This window comes from Talpa occidentalis, unplaced genomic scaffold (genome assembly GCF_014898055.3).
Source record: "Talpa occidentalis isolate TD23 unplaced genomic scaffold, MPIMG_talOcc4v2.1 talOcc4.9, whole genome shotgun sequence".
In the NCBI taxonomy this organism is placed as follows: Eukaryota; Metazoa; Chordata; class Mammalia; order Eulipotyphla; family Talpidae; genus Talpa; species Talpa occidentalis.
Genome location: NW_023605305.1, coordinates 99,704,261 through 99,716,362, shown reverse-complemented (window position 1 = coordinate 99,716,362; position 12,102 = coordinate 99,704,261). Strand labels below are relative to the sequence as shown.

Below are 12,102 nucleotides of genomic sequence, written 5' to 3'. Positions count from 1 at the left end.
TGTGGGTCAGCTCCCTGGCTGGGGACAGAATTCATACTGCAGTGGCTGCAGATCGCTTCATAGGTTGTATCTTAACCCCTTGCACCACCAGGGAGGTCCCTAAAGTCATGCTCTTTTATACATACGCTTGATAATTTGAATCAATGGAAAATTTTTCATGTTAATTCTGCAGGCTTCTATTGTAGTTTTCATCTTCTTCAAATAAGAATGTTGTTATTCTTTTGAGAAATAGTATGAATCTCTAACTTTTCTTCAAAGTTTTGTTTTTCTTCCACAAAACTGCTCCATCACCAATACTTCAACAGGAAGTATTTTGTTGAACATTTTAAAATCAGACTGATCCTAAAAATAAGATGCAGTAAACTGGGATGATTATGGAAATAAATATTCCCAGCCCCACTGCACTCCACCTATACAGACTACGTCATCCACTCTTATTTTGAATAAATAGAACTGTTCCCTAAAGCATCATATCTATAAACCTTACTTATCTAGCTCTGTTGAAAAAGAGAACAGATTCCCATATTTGTGCAAAAAAAAAAAAAACTAAGTAGGAGAAATTATATTCATAAGTGCATAAGTTCATATGAAAAACGTCAACTGCTAAACTTTTCTTCCTAAAATAAAGCAAAATGATGAAATATTATAATGTCAGGTTTGACACTGAATGATAAAATAGGTTAATGTGTATTTTATAAAGTGCAATAACTCCATTCTTGCAAAAAATTTTGATAAATATAATATTAAAACTGGAGCCAGATCCTGGGTTTGAATTTCAGGCAGATCTGCCATTTACTAATGGAAACACTACTTAACCTTTTTGTGCCTTAGTTTATCTATCTAGTTAAAAAGGGGTAATAATACCTATGATTGTGGTTGTGAGTACTAAATCAAATTGACCTATGTGAGGTATCTAGACTAGTCTTTGGTAAGTGGTACATGTCATCTTTTAACATGATAATGAAAGAAATATATTTAATGATAGAGACAATAAATATGTGTATATTGTGAACTTAAAGGCATTTGGGATAAAAGGCCTTTTAAAAATATTTCCCATTGTATAATGGAAACCCTTAAATTGGACTGCTTAATAAATTCAACTGAATCAGAACTGTTAAGGTTTCACATTTAAATTATAATTATACCTTTTCCTGATACACTGTGAGCAGTAAGCTGGAAAGTTGCACTCACACCAAATACAAATGAGACGAGACTACAAAATGAGTTCATGCTCCAAGATTGATCTCATTCATTTATTTTCGAGTTTCAATCATGCTTTTCTTCATACAGTCTCATCAAACATTTGGAATGGCTTGGTGAAGTATAAGGATTTCCTGTGCAATCAACTTTATATTTACTCTTTCTGTGAAAATGTTTTAAAAATAAAGTCCTTCAAATGTCTGGTCATTTTTCCTGTAAAAATGAATGGCTTAAAGACATTTGTTCTGGCAGTCTGCTTATAGATGGGAGAAATGAAAGCCTAGAGAACAGGAAGAAGATGGCCTCAAGGGGAAGATCTGTATGATGAATTTGAAATTGTAAAGAATACTATTCCTGCTTACCAGGGCAGCGCTGTCACCTCAAGAACCTATTTTCATGAAAAGGACACTGTTGCCAAGCCTCAAGGTTCACCCTCCTGAATGCATATTCCCTTAATGCAGTCAGACACCTAAAGGAGACCAGAAATAACTCAGTCCTGTTGCACAGCAGAATTCCACATTTTGGTACAGAAGAAATCAAAACCATACAGCGGCATGGCTTTTCTGAACTAGAAAATAAAAAATAGAAAAAATAGAGGTAGAACTACTCTCTGCTACAAAACAGGAAGGCAGTCACCACACTGACTTGCGTCCTCTGAAAGTTCTCCCCAGACTCAGTTCCCAGCAGACAGCCAAGGAAGTCCATCAGGGCAAAGTTGGGCACCTTGGTATAATTCTGAGCCACAGATCTGAAAGGTCAGGCAAATCCCAACATCCGTCCCTGGCCCCTTTCTTCTGTGCTTCCATCTCAGAACGCTACATAAATGCCTTTTTTATTTCCCACCTCTGTCACCTTGTAACGTAGTATTTTTCTCTCTCATTATGTGAATCAGTACTTTTTGGTCTTAAACTTTGTTCGCATCACTTCATAGTAACCAGGGAAGTAGTACATGAGTTCATCGTTATTACAGAATTCACCTTTTTCAATGATACATTTTCTTTCTGGAGAACTCTAAATCTTTTATCCAGTTACCAAATATTGCCTAGCTAAATCTTCCTAAATGTGAGTTTCTCTTCTCTAGAAAGTCTTGCTTTTACTTACTCTCCCTACTCTTTCTGGGATACAATCTCTACCAGATATTTAGGACTGTTCTTAGAACATTAATTATAAGCTCAAATACATTTGGAAAACACTGGGCAGTAAAGGTAACTGTCTTCTTTAGCTGACTGTCATGATTTTGGTTCATGTAGGAAAGCTAATTGGGAGGAAATTATACTCATAAATGCGGAGTTTCAGACAAAAAAGCTTTAACTGCCAGATTTTCTTCCTAAAATAAAGCAAAATAATAAAACATTAAGTCAAGTTGAACTTCAGAACTATACTGCATGGATTCCAGTCCTGGTTTTATGACTTATAAGGTGAATGACCTTAGGTAAGTTATAGAATCTCTCTGCACCTAGTGTCCTCACTATAAAATGAAGATAATAAAATAATGCCCTCATGGGAAACTAGAAATTATGAATCTTGATGTGCTCACATGTGTTGTGAATCTGCAGGAGGAATTAGAATCTGTATTTGTTAAGCTGATTTTTTTTATTTTTTTTAACCAGAAGTCCCCCCTTTCCCCATAATACCACTTAACATCCTCTTGAAAATAGAAGTGCTGACATAGGGACTTCTAATTATTGTCTGTGCTTCAAAGGCTCCTTTCTAAAAGCTTCACCATCTCAAAGTCCCAAAGAGTATTTACATTTTATTACATTGTTTTTGTATTACTGATTAGGAACAGAAGAAATTCATTCAAATGTGTATTTTAGAAGAGCTTGAAAGCCTGCTAATATTGTTTATATACTAGGTTTTATCAAGTATGAGTAAGTTCTTTTGAGGGATGACAGGTACATTAATAAAATTACCAACCTACAGATTTGTGAACATGGAAAATTTGACCTTGTGTATTAAAGTCTAAAAATCTGTAAGTATGAAAAATGAGTTTGCATTATAATACTTTCACAATTCATTTTTCTTATAGTTTGTGTTCACTATAGTTACATAGTTGGGTCAACTGTGAAAAGCATGTAAAATTTAATTAGCAGCATTTAACTATAATTTTTAATGGTTTCACAAGCTTCTCATCATTAAAAATCAAAATGCACAGAGTTTATAACTCTATACCTTGTTAAGCAGACCAGTTTCTTTCTGTATCCTCATTCAGCCCCTGCGCCCCACAAATATGATTCAGAACTGTGAATCATGTCTGAACTTTCACACAGTTCTAATATGTCAACTCCTTAATTCTCATTTTCCAGGGTCCATGGGTCCCATTAATGCAAGCATTAACTCATCACAGATCTGACCTGAACAGAACCTTCAAGGTGATCTAAAAATAACTAAGGTGTGCAGTGTTTCCTCTGTGCTTGCTCCTAGTCTAAGAACTTTTTAGCAATTAACTCATTCAATCCTTACAACAGTCTATGATGGTATTATTTCCATTGTCTCCTTGTCATTGATGAAGACACTGAGGCAGAGAGAAGTTACTGTGACTTACCTGAGGTCATTATGCTAACAAGAGGCAGAGGAGATTCAGCCCGGCCCTAAAGTTCACACTCATTATGCTGCTCTGCAGACAAGTATGCCTTCCCAGTGCTTGGGACAGACACTGCAGACAATACTTCTCCTCCATCCTGTTCTCTCTTCCTCAGGCCTTGGAAGGTAAATATTGACTCTACTGCTTAAATAGGGTTGAAGAAGACTGGATCTCTTTTTGCCAGAGTGTTCCAAAAAAGGAACACCAGGATTGGTCACTTGCGTGCCCCATTGTCAGTCACCTTTCACTCGCTATGTCATCCCTTCTTTATTTATTTACTAGAATCCTTTGTGTCTCTCTGTCTTGGCAGGTAAGCTAACAGCCTCCTGCACTTCAGGCAGTGAGAATACAGTGAACTGAGGGCCAGTGGAGGAGGATGGCCTGCAGGGGCGCTGAGCTTTGAGTAGCTTGTCAGGATGTTCCATTTCTACAAATCTCACTTAAAATGTCTAGAAAGGGAGAACTTTGAATTTCTTTTTATTTTAGGTGTCACTGAATCTTTATCTGACTCCACGCTTCATTACAATGGTTCATATAGCCCCTCGCACACTTCAAGTACATAGTAACTTCCTGTTCAAGTAAATATCTAAAAATCCCTTTAAATATAGGGCCACCCTGGTGGCGCAAGCAGTTGAGTGCTGCACTGTGAAGCTGTCCGCAGCCTTTGCAGTGTGGGTTCGATCCTGGCTGGCCAGGGAGCTACCCACATGGTGCATCAGACCTTGTCTCACCTGCTGCTCCCCTCAGCAGTGTATTTCATCAGTCTGCCTGTTCTGTTCTCCACTCTGTCTCTGGTGAATCCTCTCACCCTCTCGCACATCTCGCCTGTACCATGGTTCTTGTATAAATAAATAAATCTTAAAAAAAAATCCCCTTAAAAATATCCCTTACAAATTGAAACATGAAAGAATCAGGAATTTTTGACTCCTGTAGAAGGTTTGGAGGGATTATTAAAACACAGATGGCTGAGCCACAGACCCAGAGTTTGAGTCAGTAGATCCAGGGTGAGACCTAAGCATTTGCATTTTTGTTTACTTCCCAGGTTCTGCTAGTTTGTGGGCCACATGTGAGAACCACTATCCATAGGACACTTTCAAAATGGACAAATGTCTTTTCCTGATTCCCCACTTAAAAATGATTTAATAGGCTTGTCCTTTCCAGTGTTTGGGGTGGCAGTGTCCTGTGTTACTTGCCAACTTTTAAGAGGTTTCTTAAACACTGCACACCTTAACTTAAGGAACAAAATGAATTCTTGGCCTCTTGATTCACTGCTTCACCAAAACAGTACTCTCTTGGGTACTGGGGCTCCTGGTCACCATGTACCCACAATCTTAATCACCACCAGTGACACATAAAGAAAGATTAATAGCATGGGTTTGGGAGATAAAGTTCCTTGGGTTTAGATGCTGGTTCCTCCCTCTATATTAACTCTAGGTAGTTACTTTACATTCTATTTCCTCCATCTGTAATTGGATTTCAATAGCAAGGCCTGTCTCACAGGGTTGTTTCAAACATTGGTAAAAATTTGCAAAGCACTGAGAACAGTGAATAAAACCTAGTAAACACCACTTAAGTTAGCTTTAAAGAAAAAAACATTTTCCTAAGCTTTATGGAGAGATATAATTGATATACAACATGTGTTACTTTAAGGGAGAAAATGTGTTGATTTGATACATTTATGTATTGCAAAGTGATAACCACTGTAGCCTTAGCTATCATCTCCATTCTATCATATAATTATCATTTTTGTTTTGTGGTAAGAACATTTAAATTTGCAACTGTCTTAACAGGGGTGCTGAAGTCTATTATACACAAAGAAGAAATCTAAGTGTCTGCTTCGTGACACAAAGTTAATGAGAAAGTATCCAGCATAGCTTTTTACCTCTCAGTATAGGTAGAACTTTCCTTGATTAGCTTGGAATTAATGAAGGGAAACGAACTCTTTGTATGTGTCTGTGTAATGACCAAGACTGCAAGATGTTTGATAGGAACCTAAATATAAATGCCTACCCCCATTTTAAAATTTAAGTGTCCCATGACTAATACATTTTTGAATTAAAGTTCAGATATTATTGGATGTATTTCTGAAGTGTGAGACTCACTTCACAGTGATTACATGACCTCTACTGCTGTGTTACATGTGAAATGGTTTCCCTGTACCAATTTCAAACCAATGATGCATGAATATCTTTGAGTCACTACCAGTTGAAGTGGAGAGAAATTTCTAATTGGATTTTTATAAACGGAAATGTAAAGCTATTTGGAGTTTGGCATTTGATGAAAGTCTACCATGATTTTATGTTCCTGGAAAAACTGACTTTGGTATTTTGTCATTAAGGGATATAGATAGCAGAGGGTCAACCTCTGGGAATTGAGGTATGAGAGCAATGTATATGCTCATAAAAGAGATATGTATTCATTTATACTTGGAGATTTATGATTCACAATTTTGAGCTTGGTATTCATTGGCAAGATGGGACCTTTTTTTTTTTTTTAACTAAGTGCCACCTAGGGTAAAGGATAAGAAATAGGAATGGGTGTAAGATCTGTCCTCAAAGATGAGATGAAATGTATCAATAATAAGTTGTTATTTAGGAAGGGGGAATGTGTACGTTGGGCTCATATCCACGCAGGGTATAAGTGTCAACACTGGGTGCAATAAAGCATAACGGAGTGACTCTAGAAGAGAATGGCGTTTTATAGGGAACTCTATTCTGATTTGGGAGGTCTGTGCAATACTAGGCTTTCATTTATCAGGCTAGGTGGGATCCAACTCTTGCCTCTACGAAGATGATGGGGAGAGGACTATGCCTCAAGGAAAAACACAGTTGCTCAGACACAGTCCTGGCTGTGTAGGTGAGGCTGTGAGAGCCTTTCAGTGTCACCTCCTCAGCCCTTGGTGGAAATCTTGTCACCTTTCAGATAAAATTGACATAGACCGTAAATAGACACTAACCTTTCATGGAGGTTGCTTCAGGGCTTCCTGTAGAGCTGGGGAACAGGCAGGTGCTTGCTCTGGCAGAGGAGAAGTGGGGGTGGGATGTGTCAGTGAGCCAAGATGAGGGGCGCTAGAAAGCAGATGCAAGAAATGAAGTGAGGGTTGACAGCTCTGCACTTCCCGCGCCAGCCTGCACTCGCTCTGTCAGTCGTCTGTTTCTGCTTTTTGTTTTGTGTTCCAATGAATGGAGAGCTTTTGCTGAGGTAGGAGAGGAGTACCCCTATAAACAACTGACCCAGCCCCCCACTGCAACCTCCCCTTGGGGTCTGCAGGCCTTCTTTCTCATGTTCTGCTCCTTTTTTTACTCCAAATAGACTGCCAGAGCTGTGGCAGGCAGGCGGGGCCCTGCGCCTTCCCAAACTCTGTTAACATCGTTCATCACCTCAATTCTCTCTGGAAACAGCTTTCATTTATTAGTTCACAGATGAAAGAAAATTTTATCAAGGAAAATTTCAGAGTGTCAAGCTTTTAGCACCCCCACATCTGGGTTCTGTGCCCTCCCAGTGCTGCTGTCTTTACTCCTGTCCCATGAGGAAAGGCAAACCAGTTACGCGCTTTACCCAAGGGCAATCTAATGAAATTGGCAGACAGTGACTCCAGATTAAGAAGCCTTACTTTTAAGATTTATTTATTTATGCATACAAGAACTGGGGTACAGGCCAGAGGTTCAGGGGATTAGAGGATTCACCAGAGAAAGCGGGGTGCAGAACAGGCAGATCTACTGAAATACACTGCTGAAGGGAGCAGCGGGCGAGACAGGAGAGGTCTGCTGTGCCATGTGAGTAGGTCCCTGGCCGGCTAGGGATTGAATTCGTGCTGCAGAGGCTGCGGACAGCTTCACAGCACTGTGCTTAATCCCTTGTGCTACCAGGGAGGCCCAAGAAGCCTTTCTTATAAACAGTGAGAAAATGGTCAAATCACAAGGCCCTCAATTCTGCATGCAGAAGACACATGAAGAAATTTCATAAAGGACAAAAACAGTAGTTACAAAGGTCTTGTTGGAGAGTAGATGTGTCAAAAGGATCTTTTTCTTCTTCTGGGGTATCTTACAGGCTACCCCAGGAGTTGTAAAAGTCCTTATGAGGTGACTTGTGTCCTCATACCTGCCCTATATAACTGGAGAAATGGTCAGAATGTAGTAGAACACACAGCTGTGATCTGAGCCTTGAGGAGTGAGTGGGGCACAGGGACTGCCTTGGCTTCACTTGGAAAAGTTGGAGGAAAAGCTTGTAAATTCTTAGGCAGAGTCTGATCAGTCAAAATAGCTCTGAACTTGGATTCAGATTCTGGTCGTCCTAGAAATTGTGTTTAAATTCTCTGTTTCTCTCTGAATAGGTCTTCTTTATAATGTGGGTGAAATGAACTGCATGTCATTCATTCACACAGCCATTCACATGTACTGCCTGTCACTGTGCTTTAAAACTGGAAGTCTAAAGATAAGCATTATACAGTCCCTGTCTCTGAGAAACTGTCAGTCAAGTGGAGGAAACAGGTGTTACTGAAACTTATAAAAACCATGTGAATAAATGTATCAAGTGCTGTTAGAACCCAGAGAGCTGGAGAGAAGAGTGGCAACCAGGAATAGAAATAATGTTGCACACAGTAAGCAATATTTTTTTTTGCAGTTTTCATAAATAAAATTTTATTGTAACACAAACATGCCCATTCCTTTAGATCAGATCTATGAATGCTAATGTATTACAATGGCAGAGTTAACAAGTTTCTTCAAAGATTATTTGGCCTGAAAAGTCTAAAGTATTTATTTTCTATCCTGGCCAGAAAAACACTGCTGAATCTTACAGGGATCACAACAAAAGACACCAAACTTTCACTCTCTCTCTTTAATAACCTTAGTTCCAGGCTGCAGCAATATTTCAATCCTGTAAGCATAGAACTGCCGACCAAGGTATGCCCTGCTTATCAAGCTCTGCTAAACCATAGACCAGGATGAAAGCCTGGCTATACAGAAATGCCTGGAATGACGGGAGGCTGTAACCAGAACATAGCATGTCCAAAGAACATGTGGAATTGCCAACATTGAATAAGATGGGTTCAGACTCACCTGAACCCATGTCAATTTGTAAACAGTCTCTAATGTCAATTTGTGTTACTCCACTGGCTATGAAGACACACTGAAAATTGTAAACAGGATTTTTTTCCCTAAATATACCCCTTTTTAATAAAGTTATATTGACTCCCTTTGGCTTACAATACTATGTAGGTTTGGGGAATACAGCTCCTCACACCTCTATATGTATACAGACCTCGCCACACCCACCAGAGTTTTAGTGCCATTCACACTACCAAATTGACCGCCTCTACCCTCTCCTCCTATCAGATTCCATTCATGTGTCACAAAAGGCAAGATTTTATCATTTCAATAGGTGAGTAGAATGCCATTGTGGGGTTTTTTTGTTTTGTTTTGTTTTGTTTTTAAGATTTATTTATTTGTTTATTTATACAAGATCCAGAATACAGACCAGATGTGCGGGAGGGTGAAAGGATCCACCAGAGACAGAGCAGGGAAAAGAACAGGCAGACTGATGAAATACACTGCTGAGGGGAGCAGTGGGCACGACAGGAGGGGTCTGCCGCGCCATGTGGGACCCTCACTGGCCGGCGGGGATCGAACAGGTGCTGCAGAGGCTGTGGACAGCTTCACAGTGCAGCGCTCAACTACCTGCATCACCAGGGGAGGCCCTGCCATTGTGTTTTTATACCAGAATTTATTTTGGAACTGTCGATGGACATTTAGGTTGTTTGCATGTCTTGACCATCGTGAATGTTGCTGTGATGAACAGAGGGGTGCATATATATTTTTGAATTAGTGGGGTTGTTTTTTGATAAATAGCTAGGAGGGGTATTGCTGAATCATATATTTCTCCTTTCAGTTTTTTAAGGAATCTCCATACTGTTTTCCATATAGGGTGGACCAGTCTACATTTCCACCAAAAATGTACAAGAGTCTTCCTTTCTCTCCACAGCCTTACCAGTACTTGTTGTTTCTAGCCCTTTTGAATTTGCCTTAAACTGAGCTGACATATTCAAGATGAGACTCGCAGAGATTATTGGGCCATCATACACAACCAGGGAAGCAACTTGCAAAAAAAGAAGACTGAGCCAGGCATTTAGAGAAGTGTTGAGATGGGAGACATAGTGTCATTCCAGAGGGGGAAAAAAAAATGAGACTCAGGGAACAGCTGGCTGAATTCCTGAGTAATTTTGATTCTGAGATAGGTTCTGAGATAAGCCGCCCATCCTGGAATCAGTTCCAGATTGGGTGGATTTCTTTTAGTAACAGCCAAACAGTATTAATTGAGCCAGTGTTTTGACAGATAATCTCAAGTCACGAACAGGAAATTTAAAAACAGGCAGTGTCCTGAGAGACAGGCAGGTAAGATGTGAGCCTCATAAAAATTACTGGAAGAATTACCCTGGGACAAGGAATATAAGACAAGGTAATTCTCAGCCTGGTAGGAAGCTGGTAACTAAGAATTAGCAAGTCAAGGGCTAAGGGTAGAAGATCTAGTTAGAAGAGGTGGGGTAGAGAGCAGAGCCTTCCTCACACACGAAGTTCGTCATGAGGAGTCAGGTAAAATGTCTGAAGCAAACTAAGACTTTCTGATCTATTGAAAAATGAGCTCTATTGAGGATGAATTTCATAAGTATGAATTGTTAGGTATATTATTTTAATATATTCTAGGGATCTTAGTGTGTTAGCAGACTGTACTGGGGTTTCAGTGAGCTATGGGGGGGCAGCCCTGTGGGTAGACATCTCATCATACCTGCTGTGGAGAAGTCAGAGAGGGCAAAGTTGGGGGTGTTATAGAACTCATGGGGGAAATGGGTGACAGAACATTAGAACTGGAGGATTCTAGGGCAAAGCAGTCCTGGAAGGAATTGAAAATGAAGACTCAGAAATAACTTCTTTCAAGGAGCAGCAGAGAGGAGGTAGAGCATGAAAGAGTGATTCAGAAAGGGAAATAAATAAGAAGGTGTCAAGCATACAGTTTGTCTATTTGTCAGTTTCTCCTAGGGACTTGGTGGTAACTGAAAAACCCATAAAGTACAATCTCTTGTGTCTTTTTGGGTGGAATGAACTGATTCATCACACTGCTGCTTTACTTCACCCAAGTTAACATTTCAGGAGGATTTGGAAAGCTGAGTTCTCTAGCCTCTCCTATTTCAGTCTATCCCACTAGATAGACAAGACCAGATTCCTTTAATATAGCTCAGTTCAACATCTTCTGGTTTAATCTTGCACCCTGACCTACTTAGAAGAAGACATGTAGTAAGGAAAGAGGAGGAGGAAGAAAAAAGGATAAAAATTAAGAGATGCCTCATCATCTGTTGCTCATCTTTGAGTTAAAGTAAATCAAGCACCTAATCTCCGGTGACCTCCTTTTCTTTCCTCCCACTTATTTTGACTATCCTGTAATCATAAATACTACTTAACATGAAGACCTCAAAAGCATTTCCCTATTACTTCACCTTGACAAGATGTACTAAAAACAATCCTTAACAATGACAGATTAAGAGATGTACTATTTATTGGCTCCGGTTTCTTTTCTCTTGATTTTATTTTTAGTGTTGTTCATGATATTAAATAGCCGAAAGCTTTGGAGCTGAGTCAGAAATGCTTGGCTTCTGACAGACCTAATGGGGAGAAAATTAGTTAACTACTCCAAGTTTCCATTTTTTACATCTCTAAAATGGAATAGTAACACTTCATTTAATTCCTTGTTGGGTGATTTTGAGATGAAAACCACTCCAAGTGATACAGACACCAACGAAAGAGAGGGCCTAGAATAATCAAGCAAAGAATCTGTTATCAGAACTTGGTTTTTCTCCTTTATTATCTCTGTAACCTTGGGTAGCTATTTGAGTTCCAAGTCTTGGTTTCTTTACTTGTAAAAGAGATATGATAATATTCCCTGTCTCCTATGGATTTTATGAAGGTTAAAATGAATATATGTTTACAAAAGCATAAACAGCACACTAATCTTCACAATTCTTAATAACGTCTCAGGATGGAATAATGAGAATTTTGGCAATGGGTAGTTTCAAGTCTAAACACGTATGAACTGACTTTTCCCCCTTGTTATAAAATAATTAAAATAATTTTAAATTAGTATGCCTATATTAGTTCCTTTCAAAAATATTTGCCTAGAGAATTGTTCTTATTTCTCCGGCAGAGTCAAATTTAAACAAGACACAAGCACTTAAATATAAAACATGGAATTTAATTACACATGAAAAATAAGTGAGCGCTTCCTTAAAGCAAAGATCCTTTGTATATTTCATTTTTAATGAAGTCTTT

General features: G+C 39.1%; 1 protein-coding gene across 1 annotated transcript in view; it reads left to right on the top strand.

Annotated features, from left to right (window-relative positions):
* Window positions 1-12,102, top strand: part of PLPPR5 (phospholipid phosphatase related 5) — a 110,032-nt gene that overhangs the window by 24,566 nt on the left and 73,364 nt on the right. The gene's annotated exons all lie outside the window — the stretch shown is intronic.